The sequence below is a fragment of the Bombina bombina genome, chromosome 4 (genome assembly GCF_027579735.1).
Source record: "Bombina bombina isolate aBomBom1 chromosome 4, aBomBom1.pri, whole genome shotgun sequence".
Taxonomy (NCBI): domain Eukaryota; kingdom Metazoa; phylum Chordata; class Amphibia; order Anura; family Bombinatoridae; genus Bombina; species Bombina bombina.
The window spans coordinates 407023252-407038819 of NC_069502.1; positions in this window are offsets into that span (position 1 = coordinate 407023252).

The following is a 15568-nucleotide window of genomic DNA, read 5'->3' on the forward strand; positions in this document are numbered from 1 at the left end:
AGGCAATGATTGTACAATATTCATAAAGCAGATCTAAACAATATAGTATAGTAAATCCTAAAAATACAATGCTAAAATTCATGGATCCATGATAAGAACAATATGATATACAAATGATTTAAAAACAATTTAAAATAATTTAAAATACAAAACGTGAAACCAAGGTTAGAGGTTCAAACACTAGTAACAATGTAAAATGGACATATAAGGATGGATGTATAAAAAGATCGATGAAAAAAAATAGATTATAGGAGTTGCAAAAAGCGTGAAGTGAAATGGGTGGGGTCCTGTGGAGGTGTAAAAAAGTATTTAAAAGTATAAAAATGAAAAAAATGTGAATATGAAAAAATAAATAAAAATAAAATTGAAAGTATGCAAAATATGTCGCAAAAAAGTGAAAAAAGTGACACGTGGTCAAATATAATAAAAGGTTATAAAAAACATTATATTCCAAAATTCTGATATCATCCAAGTTAATCCTCAAACTACTTGACGGTATATGCCAAAGTATATCTGTGCACGTGGTGCGTGGTGAAGAATCAACAAATATCCAAAGGATTCCTCAAAAATCCATATCCTGTTACCCTATAAGTAAAAACAGTACATAGTGCAATATAGCTAAAACTCAAAGTTAAATAATTGGAAAAGAGCTCACCATAAATGTGTCAATGCGTTTCGGCCCTAAGGATGGGCCTTTCTCAAGACTATGTTATGGTTTGGTGAGAGTGCTCCTTAAGTACTTCCAATAACCAATGGCTGCGAACATAATTGGCGCCAAAATTTCTTGTATTTGACCCGGAAATCAAATTTACTGATTTTTGCTTCCAGGTCATTTGGTAAATAAGAATGGGGGGTCTATTACGTTGTCCTTATTAAAATATCTATTGTGTAGTATCATCCGAGTTTTTGGTTTATCATATAACAAACTACCTGTTTTTTTAGTTGTAATTAGTTGTCTCAGTTTCCACGAGACCTCTGCTATGTTTATCTACCACCGGAACTGGAATTGTGGTATTCATGGAACCAGAATAGTCTCCAACCGGAATATTTTTGGGGACTATTTTACATTATTATGACAAGTATATAGCACAGAGATATTTGCTATCTGTAATTATTGTTATCAGTAGGGCTGCAACTAACGATTATTTTCATAATCGATTAATCGGCCGATTATTGTTTCGATTAATCGACTAATCGGATAAAAAGAGAATCAATAATAGTTTTCTATGTTTTAAATAAAATCCACATAATGAGTGTTACAAATATAAACTTCAGACTAAAACTTTACATTAACACAACTGTTTCTTCAATTTTTAAGCAGCAGAGCACAGTTTTATAATTAAACAAAACAAAACCACAAACTGTTTGAAAAGAGGTAGAACTAGAAAGAGACTATCACTGTTAATAACATTCTGATATTCACTCTTTCAGAAACTTTGCATTGAAATGCAAAAATCTCAACATGTCCACATGCTTCTGGCTAAGGCTGGTTCTCTGTTTGCAGCTATATTTCCTGCATCAGAGAAAAGGCTGTTGAGGTGTATAAGTAGGGTTTTTGCCAATTTCACCAAAGTGGGATATTTATCTTTGTTAGCTCTTCATCAGTGCTGTTTTCTACCTTGGCATGGGACCTCTCAATAAAGTAACCCTTGATTTCATTCTAACATAAAAATATCTTGAATATCTATATACTGTATATCAATAACAGGACAAAGCCTTGCACATTTATTTATACAGTACATATAATCAGCAATAGCAAGCGATCTGCTGATAATTGTGCAAACAGATAATAGTGCACATCAATTTAAATAACTCCCATCAATCTAGGGGCAAGGTGTAAACAACAAGCTTGGCACTATATCATGAAAAGCATAGGTCCAAATCACCAGATTTAATATAAAACAATCCAAATGATGACTATTATATCTGGGTTGCACATAAGCCTGGGGTACTTGTAAACGTATACCGTCCTGAAAAAGTGAAAGTAGACGTCTGTAGATGTCCTTTAGGCTAAGGACATAACCATAAAACACAATACCATATGCAGGAGTTCATTGGAGTGAAGCAGCTGGTGTTGTGCACAGACCAACTAATTGCAAACCAACTAATCGATTAATAGATTATGAGATTCGTTGACAACTATTTTCATAATCGATTATTATCGATTATGACGATTAGTTGTTGCAGCTCTAGTTATCAGATTAATGTAACAATGTTAATATACATAATACATAACCGACTATTAGTTTGTAATCTTTGGATCATAGTATGATAAAATGTTTATAAAGAAAAAAAAGAAAAAGTCAGAGACAACTTTAGCAACAGTTCACAAGATTATTTCATCCTGAAAAAGTGCCTGAAAGTCTGAAAATTTCCTGCTGATGTAACAACCACTAGGAAAATGGTTTTCAATGTAAGAAACCAGTTAGAAATAACACGAAGAAGGATACAAAAGGCATATTCCTTAAAGGGATATTACATGTTTTCGTTCACGATTCAAATAGAGCACGCAATTTTAAGCAACTTCCCTCTAATTTACTCCTATTATAAATTTTTCTTACATTCCTGCCTTTTAAAATAAGAGAATGAAGAAAAATTGATAATAGGAGTAAAAAGAGAGTTGTTTAATATTGCCCACGCAATCTGAATCGTGAAAGAAAACATTTGCGTTTCATATCCCTTTAATGCCTTCAAGACCAAAAGGAATATCCAAGGATGAAATTGTAAATCTCTAACTTAGTTGGATATGGACCAAGACTTGAGAGAATTGCGTAACCAAGAGGTCTAAAGCCTCAAATGTTGGAGCACAAACACCTTTCAAAAAGATCAAAATTCTAATGAACTGAGATTATGGGGCGGATTTAATAAGCAGCGGATGCTGCTTAATCCGCCCAAAGTTTTCGTCGATCTGGAAACTGAAGTTAAGAAGCAGCAGTCGTAAGAATGCTGTTCCTTAACTTGTCCGCTATCTTTTAGGTGGCGGACTGCAATCATCCTGATCAGATACAATCAAAATATTCAACTGCAGCAAACAGACACTTTCAGCAGCCATGCCTTAAACCGAAAACTTTGAGTTTGGATGCAAAATAGAATCCAGAAACAGCATATCTTGTGATATTGGAAATATCTATGGAGGTTGAATTGTCAACCTTTGCATACTATGTTGTGTATTAAATCAAACTTAAGAACAATATTTAAATTTCTTTTTAAAATAGCTACACAAGAAGTAATGGGTAAATACATAATGAACAATAAATGCTGCAATTTTATTTAGAACATACAAAAAGTAATTTAAATTTTTTTTCTCAAAATGTGTCATTCTTTCACACATACAAAATCACTGTTACATTAGACAATTTAGTATTAACAACAATATACTGCTGTCACGCCGCGCCGCTCAGTGGCGCGAATCCTGCTCCTATTTAAATGTTACACTGACGATCTGTCACTGCCCAAGTATACGTGTTACTTTGTGTGCTCCTGGGTGTGACAGATCGTTCTTTCTAACTGCCTATTATTGATTACTGTTGCTGAACCTGCCTGTTTGACTACTCTACCTGCCTTAGCCCTTAATCTGCTGGATCGATTACTGTTGCTGAACATGCCTGTCTGACTACTCTACCTGCCTTAACCCTTAATCTGCTGGATTGCTTTGTTGTTGCCAAACCCTGCCTGCCTGACCATTCTAGTGGTTTATCCTTGGACTGCTTTGCTGTTGCCAAACCCTGCCTGACCATTCTAGTGGTTTATCCTTGGACTGCTTTACTGTTGCCAAACCCTGCCTGCCTGACCATTCTAGTGGTTTATCCTTGGATTGCTTTGCTGTTGCCAAACCCTGCTTGCCTGACCATTCTAGTGGTTCATCCTTGGACTGCTCTGCCGTTGCCACTGGGGACTGTCCTGCCTGTGGTGAGTGCCGCCTTCCTCATCTCGCCAACTTTCTTTGCTCTGGAACATTCCCTATCATTCCGGCTCGACGCTGGGATAACAAGACTACTGGCCGAGTTTGGTCTGATAGAGGAGTATCCCACGAGCATTACATTATACTTGGGCCATGCAGCCAGATGAGGTGGCACAAGCTGTTTATCTTCAGGGACAGATGTTGGGAAACCACACAGTTGCAGAATATGGATTTGAAGTTAGAGGCTATTACCGCTCAACTCTCCTTACTAGTTACAGTGAGGGATGCCGCTCCTGTTACTACACCACCAGCCCCTACTCCTAGTACTGTGAATTCTTCCTCTGCTTCTGGAAGTATACACCGGATACCCTTGCCTGACAAGTATGACGGTACTACTGATTGCAGTGGCTTTCTAAACCAATGCAGGCTGCACTTCCGCAATGATCCTCACACCTTTCAGTCTCACCAGTCAAGGGTCACCTTTATAATTTCCTTGCTAAAGAACAAGGCCCTAGCCTGGGTCTCTCCCCTTTTGGAACAGAATGCTACACTCCTGCATGATGCTGATGAGTTAATTTCTGCTTTATCTTCTGTGTTTGGGACTTCTGGCCGTACCCCTGCAGCAGAATATTCTCTCCTGGATCTCCGCCAGGGCAATAAAACTGTGGCACAATTTGCCAACAAGTTCTGCACCTTGGCACTTGAAACCACTTGGTATGGCAGTGCTCTCAAGGCAGCCTTTAGGAGGGGTCTCCATGAACGCATCAAAGATGAACTCACTTATCGTGATATTCCTTCTTCTTTGGATGACTTTATAGCGCTTTGTATCAATCTGGACTCTCGCTTTCAGGAAAGACAAGCTGAGAGAGACATAACAAGGAGGGTCCTTCCCTCCCGTCCTCCTATTCGCCTAGTTTCGACAGCATCCGCTACCCCTTCAGCAGCTCCAGTTACCTCAGTAGAGGAACCCATGGATCTCTTCTCCCTCAAACCTTCAGAGTCTGAAAGGCAGAGAAGAAGGAGACTGAGACCATGTTTTTATTGTGGATCTAACACCCACCAACTAAAGGACTGTGACATTCGGCCAGGAAAAGCAAATGCTTAGGGGATAGCACAGGGGTACCTCTAAGCATAATCTCAACTAAGTCCCCTCGCTCCTCTCGGATCCTGGTACCTGTTACCCTTACCTTCCTTCAGAATACTGTCCACACTCAAGCCTTCATTGATTCAGGGGCAGCTGGAAACTTCCTAGATCACCTTTTTATGATTCAAGCTGGTTTGCCTCTTCTGCAGAAAAGACACTGTCTCAAAATATCTACCCTGGATGGCACCCCCCTTGGTTCGGGTGTGATCCATTTTGACTCAGCATCCCTGACCCTGACTGTGGGAGTCCTCCACACTGAACAGCTGCAGTTTGAGGTCATTCATTCCCCAGCATAGCCTGTCATCCTTGGTCTTCCTTGGCTTCGGGTACACAATCCACAGTTTGACTGGCATGAGGGAAAAGTCATTCCTCTGCCCTGTATTCCCATAGCCAGTATACAGACTCCTTCAAACTTTACTTCAGTATACACAGACTTCGTGGATGTGTTTGAGAAAAAAGCAGCCGACGTGCTGCCACCCCACCGTCCTTATGATTGCAAGATCGATCTCTTTCCCGGAGCCCCACTTCCTAAAGGGAGGACTTATCCACTCTCCAAGGCTGAAACCAAATCCATGGAGGAGTACATCTTTTTTGTCAGTAAGAAGGATGGTGGGCTCAGACCCTGCATTGACTACAGGGCCTTGAACAACATAACCATCAAAAATCGCTATCCCATACCATTGATCACCGAACTGTACGACTCACTCCAGGATGCTCGCTTTTTCACCAAATTGGATTTATATGGGGCATACAATCTGATTCGCATCTATCCAGGCCACGAATGGAAGACCGCCTTTAACACAATATCTGGGCATTATGGATACCTTGTAATTCCCTTTGGGCTGTGTAACACCCCTGCAGTCTTCCAGGCATTTGTCAACAATGTCTTTCATGACCTCCTCAACCGTACGTCATCGTTTATCTGGATGATATCCTTGTTTTCTCTTCCACTTTAGAGGAGCATCATAGACACGTGAGACAGGTGCTTCTTGGTCTCAGAGACAATTCTTTGGTAACCAAGCTAGAAAAGTGTGAGTTTGATCAAGTTCAGATCCAATTCCTTGGTTATGTCATCTCGAAGGAGGGTTTTGCCATGGATCCTGCTAAACTCACCACAGTACTCGAATGGCCTCAACCTACCTCTTTAAAGGAATTGCAGAGGTTCTTGGGATTCTCCAATTATTACCGCAAGTTTATAAAGAACTTTTCTCAAACAGTCGCTCTTCTCACTGAATTGACAAAACAGAACAAAAACTGTAAACATTGGCCTCCTGAGGCCGTAAATGCATTCTCTTGTCTGAAAAAGGCTTTCTGTTCCGCTCCTGTGCTCCGCCATCCTGATCCTGACCTACAGTTCACTTTAGAGATTGATGCCTCCGAGATAGGGGCTGGAGCTGTTCTTACCCAAAGGGACCCTTTGACACAGTCACACCCTGTAGCCTTTTTCTCTAAATGCTTTACTCCTGCTGAGAGGAACTACGATGTGGGTAATCGTGAACTCTTAGCCATTAAGATGACCTTGACTGAATGGTGTCATTGGTTAGAGGGCACCGCCAATCCTATTCAGAATTTCATGTCCACAAGAATCTGACTTACCTAGAGACTGCTCATCGACTCAATCCTCAACAGGTCAGGTGGGCTTTCTTCTTTTCCTGTTTTAACTTTGTTGTCTCTTATCTTCCTGGGACTAAGAACAAGAAGGTGGACGCCCTTTCCCGTCAGTTCCCTCACTCAAGTGATTCCTCAGAAGCTCCTATTGAACACATCATACCCCCCTCCTGTGTGGTTGCTCAACTCAATACCACCCTTCTGCAAGATTGCAACGTGCTCAGTCTAGTAAACCTCAAGGTGCCCCCATGGCCTCCGATATCCTCTTTGTATCCCTGAACCTGCGTATCCCTGTGCTTGCCTGGGCTCATGATAGCAAACTCTCAGGACATCCAGGTTCGAATAGGACTTTCAACGGTCTTTCTCAACATGTTTGGTGGCCTACTATGAAGTCTGACGCTCAGGATTATGTGAAAGCCTGCACAATTTGTGCTGCCAACAAGACTCCTAGATTTTTGCCTCCCGGCTTGCTCCAACCATTGTCCATTCCCAAACAACCATAGACACACATAACAATGGACTTCACTGTGGACCTTCCTTCTTCCGACCACCATACAGTTATCTGGGTTGTGGTGGACCGCTTATCCAGACTGGCTCACTTCGTACCTCTAACCAAACTGCCTTCTGCGCGAGAATTATTGTCCCTTTTTCTCTTGCATGTAGTACGACTTCATGGCATTCCTGTGAATATTGTTTCCGACAGAGGTCCACAGTTCATCCCTGCCTTCTGGAGAACCTTTTGTAAGTTGATTGGAACCACTGTTTCCTTGTCGTCTGGCTACCATCCTCAGACCAATGGACTGAGAGAACAAACCAGGATCTCGAAGCCTACCTTAGAGCCTTTGTCAACGCTCACCATACCAACTGGTCTGAGTTGCTACCACTAGCTGAGCTGGCAAGAAACACTCATTGGCACTTTTCTCTTCAATGTTCTCCGTTTCAAGCCGCAGCAGGGTATCAACCCTGTGTCTTCCCTCTTTCAGCTCAGTCCACTGGGATCCCTGCCGCAGATGACACGTCACTGAACTCACCACTAACTGGCAACATTTTAACTCTCAGCTGCGTATAGCTGTCTCTAGATATAAGAAATTTGCTGATCGTCATAGGGCTTCTGTACGTGCCTTTCCAGTGGGTGAACGTGTTTGTATCTCTACTCAACATATTTGTCTACGTCAACCCTGTCACAAATTGGGGCCTAGGTTTATCGGTCCTTACAAGGTCCTGAAAAGACTGTCTCCTGTTGCCTACAAAGTGGCCTTGCCAAAAACCCTATGCATACATCCAGTCTTCCACATCTCACTACTTAAACCGTACATCAAGAATAGATATACCCGACTCCGAGCTCCTCCTCCTCTGCTCCTGGTCCGTGGTGACCCCGAATATGAGGTAGCTAAGATCTTGGACTCCAGTTACAGGCACAGACAACTGCAGTATCTGATTCATTGGAAGGGTTACTCCATGGGAGATCGTTCCTGGGTTCCTGCCTGTGATGTGCATGCTCCATCTCTGGTCTCCAGATTCCATTCTGCTCATCCTTTGAGGCCAACTCTGGTTCCCGGAGGGAACTCTTGTGTGGGTGGGGCTATGTCACGCCGTGCCGCTCTAGCCGTTGCTAGAGGTGCAGCGTCTCCTTCCCTGCTTGTTGCCAGGGGCAGTGTCAGCTCAGATGCGTGCGGCGCTGACATAATCGCTGCAAGCTCCTGATGCTGGTCAGACCTCAGTGGCATGAATCCTGCGCCTATTTAAACTTTCCACAAACGATCTGTCACTGCCCAAGTATAGGTGTTACTTTGTGTACTCCTGGGTGTGACAGATCGTTCTTTCTAAGTGCCTAAATACCATTACTGAACCTGCCTGTCTGACTATTCTCCTGCCTTAACCCTTAAACTGCTGGACTGCTTTGCTGTTGCCAAAAGCCCTGCCTGCCTGACCATTCTAGTGGTTTATCCTTGGACTGCTTTGCTGTTGCCAAACCCTGCCTGCCTGACCATTCTAGTGGTTCATCCTTGGACTGCTTTGCCGTTGCCGATGGGGACTGTCCTGCCTTTGGTCAGTGCTGCCTTTCTCATCTCGCTAACTTTCTCTGCTCTGGGATAATCCCTATCATTCTGGCTCGACGCCGGGATAACAAGACTACTGGCCGAGATTGGTCTACCACCAAACTGCTTAGTCACCGATAAATTGTCCAGTATTTTTGTAATGGACAGCTGGCAACCCTAGTACTCACTGACCTCCAGGCTACAGCACCAGTCAGGACTGCAAACCAATGTGCTACTGAGCATGTCCCCACTCAGCTTTTACTGAGCACACTCAAAATATATTAAATGGGGCACTTTCAACCTTTATATGTCAGCAACCACTTCTTGTTTTTTCGCCAAATGAAAATAAATCCCTACTGGAAAATAAAATCTATCTGCTTGTCAAATATCAATTTGTATCCCCCCTTGTTAAAAGATATGGGAAAAGTACCCTTTTTCAACACTTAAAGGGACAGTCTACACCAGAATTTGTATTGTTTCAAAAGATAGATAATCCCTTTATTACCCATTCCCCAGTTTTGCATAACCAACACAGTTATAATAATATACTTTTAACCTCTGTGATTATCTTGTATCTAAGCTTCTGCAAACTGCCCCTTTATTTCAGTTCTTTTGACAGACTTGCAGTTTAGCCATTCAGTGCCTGCTCCCAGATAACTTCACGTACACGAGCACAGTGTTATCTATATGAAATACGTGAACTAACACCCTCTAGTGGTGAAAAACTGTTAAAATGCATTCTGAAAAGAGGTGGCCTTCAACTAAGAATACCAAGAGAACAAAGCAAAATTGGTGATAAAAGTAAATTGGAAAATTGTTTAAAATGACATGCTCTATCTGAATCATGAAAGTTTATTTTGGCCTAGACTGTCCCTTTAATAACTTTCGGCTAGATTACGGTAAGAGCTGCTCGGTACTAACTTGCAAGTTATTTTCACCGTTCACTTACCTACAGCGCTGGTATTACAGGTTTACAAAAACCCGGCGTTAGCAGGCAAAAAGTGAGCGTAGAGCAAAATTGAGCTCCATACCGCACTCCAATACCAGCGCTGCGGTGAGCTGGTTTTACGTGCTCGTGCACGATTTCCCCATAGACATCAATGGTGAGAGCCGGCGGAAAAAAAGTCTAACACCTGCAATAAAGGAGCGTAAAGCTCCTCAAAGCAGCCACATTGATTCCTATGGGGAAAGAAAATTTATGTTTTCACCTAACACCCTAACATAAACCCGAGTTTAAACACCCCTAATCTTACACTTATTAACCCCTAATCTGCCGCCCCGACATTGTGACACCTACATTATACTTATTAACCCCTAATCTGCCACCCCAACATCGCCGAGACCTACATTATACTTATTAACCCCTAATCTGCTGCCCCCAACATCGCCGACACCTACATTATACTTATTAACCCCTAATCTCCCGCCCCCAATGTCGCCACAACCTACCTACACTTATTAACCCCTAATCTGCCGCCCCCAACGTTGCCGCCACTATACTAAATTTATTAACCCCTAAACCTAACAATATGTCTAACCCTAACATCCACTAACTTTAATGTAATTAAAATAAAAAGGGCATATGGGTGGGCATTGCCCTTAAAAGGGCATTTAGCTCTTTTTCCGCCCAAAACCCTAATCTAAAAATAAAACCCACCCAATAAACCCTTAAAAAAGCCTAACACTAAGCCCCGAAGATCCACTTACAGTTTTTGAAGACCCAACACACTTGGGTGTTTGTCAAGCAGTTGGTCTTGCAATATAAGAATTTTTAATTATATTAAATTTGATATTAAATGTTTTACAATTCATGAGATTACTCATAAGTATATATTTTTTAATTTTAACCACACCAACAATTTACACATTTTTGTTTAGATCCTTTGGCCATTTTGTTAAAGGCACACTTGGGTCAGGAGTAATTTTTCAATACAAATTAAACATTCTATTTAGTAAGACTACCTCACCATAAAAAATAAAAAACAAAGCGTGTGTGATTCTTTATCATTGTACATAAATAGTGACATACAAATACAAATCTATAGGCCGGATTTAACCAGCAGCGGATGCTGCTGTCTCCGTCCGAATTTTCTGGGCACCTAGAAACTAATGTCAAGAGGCAGCGGTCGTAAGACACTGCTCCTTAACTTGTGCGTCACCTTTCAGAAAGAAATGATTGTGCAATGTTAAATGCCAACAGAGTATGCTGTCGGCATTTAGTGATGTCGGGCGGACATGAAACGCTACAATGAATCATGTCCGCCCAGCATATAACAAATCTACCCCTAAATGTTCAAATACAATTATTTATTTTTTTCGGAAATATAATTTTGTTTTTAGAATAGAAATCTTTAAAGTGAATGTCAATTTTGATGCTAAAGTGCCGGGTTTTTAAAAATTTGATTAAAAACAGGGGCACTTTAATTCATCAAAATTTACATTTCACTCCTGTTGAGAAAAAAAACTTACCTTTTAAACTTCACAGCAGCTCCAGCTTCCTCTGGTCGTTGCATGCCATTTCTGACGTCAGAAATGATGGAAAGGTCATCCTCCAATCACGGTTTCCCCCCGGGGAATCAGTGTCTGATTCAACGCCGTGATTGGAGGAAGCCGGATTCCTCATTTTAAACCCAGGAAGAGGCTGGGGGGGGGGGGGGGGAGAGCTGGAGCTGCTGTGAAGTTTAAAAGGTAAGTTTTTTTTCTCAACAGGAGTGAAATGTAAATTTTTATGAAAGTGCCCCTGTTTTTAATCAAATTTTTAAAAACTTTAGCATCAAAATTGACATTCACTTTAATTACAAATACAATTATTTTTTTATGGAAGTACACTTGTTTTTTGGGAGTACAATCACTTCTGGTGGTTAAGCCATGTTGTATGTTACATTACAAATGTTAAAAGGTTTACCTGAGATCTTAATGTGATGGAATTGTCAGCCATTTCTCCACATTTAATTGAAAGCAAAAGACTAGTTAGTTCCCAGACAAACTACTGAAGTGATAAGGTGTTAGAGACAAACCCTAATCCTTATCCGATTGGTTGTGCATCTGGTGACCTCACAGAGACACAAACCAATCAGATCATGCAATAATGGCCAAGGGCAGATACGCTCCAGAGAGTTCCGTTCTAATCAGAGCCTCGGGCACCGCAACCGCCTCTGGGAACCTAACTATGAGTCCCACCCCCCACAAAGTGCTTTTAAAGGTTCACGGACAGAATGCGTTTGCAAAGGAAAATAATCTGACAGACAAATGTTTGTCGGATAACAGTCAGGTCTGTCTGAGAACCTTTAAAAGCACGTTGTGGGGGTGGGACCCATAGTTAGGTTCCCAGAGGAATTTGCTGAGCCCGAGGCTGATTAGAACAGAACTCTCTGGAGCGTATTTGCCCTTGGCCGTTATTGCATAATCTGATTGGTCTGTGGATAAGGATTAGGGTTTGACACTAGCGCCTAGTCTGAAGTGAATGCTGTGACATCACAAGTCCTTTAGCAAAATTGGAACTAGATTTATTTTTGACACTGTTTTGACACATACTGGCAGTATAATTCCAACAAAAAAAGGAATTATATTTGTAAATAAAGATTTGCATTCTAAAAAAAATTGTATTCCCCCCCCCCAAAAAAAAATTGTATTTGAACATTTAGATTTGCATTCGTATGTCACTATTTATGTGCAATGATAAAGAATCAAACACACTTGCTTTTTTGACAGCAATCTTATTCTATACAAAACAAGAAAATATTTAACTAAGACGCCCATCTACAGAACAGATTTTGCAAACATGAGTCCTAAATGTTGCAGCTGTAAATATTGTTTTTCTGCATTGCTGGTGGTTCTTATTTGATGTGCAGGACATCTTGTATTGTGGCACTTAACACAAATGTATCAATGAATTTTGAACAATATCTCTTTTGAGCAACAAGACTTATTGGCATGAGTGTAACCTGTCAACGTGCAATTTGAAAACAAACTGCAGTTCAATTTGAATAGACCTTTCTGGAGAATTATATAACATCCTTACAGTGGCCTATTTTACTGCACTGCTGTTCTGATCCATCTTCCTGGGTCGTTTTAATGAAGAGATGCTATATAGAGTAACACATTTTATTTTCTAACCAAGTTTTTGTTTTTTTTAGGGATCTGAAGCCTGAAAACATTTTACTTAGTGAACACATGCATATCCAAATAACAGATTTTGGGACCGCGAAGATCTTATCATCAGACAGTAAACAAGGTTTGAAAAAATTGTTTAGATGTACAGTGACATTTAAACAAATTTATCAGATGAGTGAGTTACATTACCACACTATCACCTAGATTACGAGTTTTGCGTTAGAAGCGGTGCGGTGCTAACGAGCAGTTTATGCTCACCGCTTACAGACAGCGCTGGTATTACAGGTTTTTAGAAACCCAGCGTTAACCGTAAAAAAGTGAGCGAAGAGCAAAATTTTGCTCCACATCTCACCTCAATACCAGCGCTGCTTACATTAGCGGTGAGCTGGCTGATCCCCATAGGAATCAATGGGGGAGAGTCGGCTGAAAAAAAAACCTAACACCTGCAAAAAAGCAGTGTAAAGCTCCTAACGCAGCCCCATTGATTCCTATGGGGTAATAAAAGTTATGTCTACACCTAACAACATGAACCCCGAGTCTTAACACCCCTAATGTTACACTTATTAACCCCTAATCTGCTGCCCCTGACATCGCCGACACCTACATTATACTTATGAACCCCTAATCTGCTGTCCCCAACATCGCCGAACCGTACATTATATTTATTAACCCCTTATCTGACGCAACCTAACAACATTAATTAACCCCTAATCTGCCGCCCCCAACGTCGCCACCACTATAATAAAATTATAAACCCCTAAACCTAAGACTAACCCTAACCCCCCCTAACTTAAATATAATTTAAATAAATCTAAATAAAATTACTACAATTAACTAAATAATTCCTTTTTAAAACTAAATACTTACCTATAAAATAAACCCTAAAATAGCTACAATATAACTAATAGTTACACTGTAGCTAGCTTAGGGTTTATTTTTATTTTACAGGCAACTTTGTATTTATTTTAACTAGGTAGAATAGTTATTAAATAGTTATTAACTATTTAATAACTACCTAGTTAAAATAAAGACAAATTTACCTGTAAAATAAAAACTAACCTAAGTTACAATTACACCTAACACTACACTATAATTAAATTAATTACCTAAATTAAATACAATTAATTACAATTAAATAGCCCCCCCCCACTAAATTACAGAAAATAATAAAGAAATTACAAGATTTTTAAACTAATTACACCTAATCTAATCCCCCTAACAAAATAAAAAAACCCTCCCAAAATAAAAAAAGCCCTACCCTACACTAAATTACAAATAGCCCTTAAAAGGACCTTTTGCGGAGCATTGCCCCAAAGTAATCAGCTCTTTTACCTGAAAAAAAATTACAATCCCCCCCAACATTAAAACCCACCACCCACACAACCAACCCTACTCTAAAACCCACCCAATCCCCCCTTAAAAAAACTAACACTAACCCCCTGAAGTTCACCTTACCGGGAGACGTCTTCACCCAACCGGGCAAAGTGGTCCTCCAGACGGGCAGAAGTCTTCATCCAGACAGCATCTTCTATCTTCATCCATCCGGCGCGGGTCCATCTTCAAGACATCCGACACAGAGCATCCTCTTGTTCCGACGGCTAAACACAGAATGAAGGTTCCTTTAAATGACGTCATCCAAGATAGCGTCCCTTCCATTCCGATTGGCTGATAGAATTCTGGAAATCGGAATTAAGGTAGAAAAAATCAGTCAATAGAATGCAAGCTCAATCCTATTGGCTGATTGGATCAGCCAATAGGATTTTTTCTACCTGAATTCCGATTGGCTGATAGAATTCTATCAGCCAATCGGAATTGAAGGGACGCCATCTTGGATGACGTCATTTAAAGGAACCTTCATTCTGTGTTTAGTCGTCGGAAGAAGAGGATGCTCCGCGTCGGATGTCTTGAAGATGGACCCGCTCCGCGCCGGATGGATGAAGATAGAAGATGCCGTCTGGATGAAGACTTTTGCCCGTCTGGAGGACCACTTCGCCCGGCTTGGATGAAGACTTCTCCCGGCTTCGTTGAGGACTTCGGCGCAGCTAGGTGAAGACGTCTCCCGGTAAGGTGATCTTCAGGGGGTTAGTGTTAGGTTTTTTTAAGGGGGGATTGGGTGGGTTTTAGAGTAGGGTTGGTTGTGTGGGTGGTGGGTTTTAATGTTGGGGGGGATTATAATTTTTTTTCAGGTAAAAGAACTGATTACTTTGGGGCAATGCCCCGCAAAAGGCCCTTTTAAGGGCTATTTGTAATTTAGTGTAGGGTAGGGCTTTATTTATTTGGGGGGGGGGCTTTTTTATTTTGTTAGGGGGGTTAGATTAGGTGTAATTAGTTTAAAAATCTTGTAATTTCTTTATTATTTTCTGTAATTTAGTGTTTTGTTTTTTTGTACTTTAGATAATTTTATTTAATTGTAATTAATTGTATTTAATTTAGGTAATTAATTTAATTATAGTGTAGTGTTAGGTGTAATTGTAACTTAGGTTAGGTTTTATTTTACAGGTAAATTTATCTTTATTTTAACTAGGTAGTTATTAAATAGTTAATAACTATTTAATAACTATTCTACATAGTTAAAATAAATACAAAGTTGCCTGTAAAATAAAAATAAACCCTAAGCTAGCTACAATGTAACTATTAGTTATATTGTTGCTAGCTTAGGGATTATTTTACAGGTAAGTATTTAGTTTTAAATAGGAATAATTTAGTTAATTGTAGTAATTTTATTTAGATTTATTTAAATTATATTTAAGTTAGGGGGGTTAG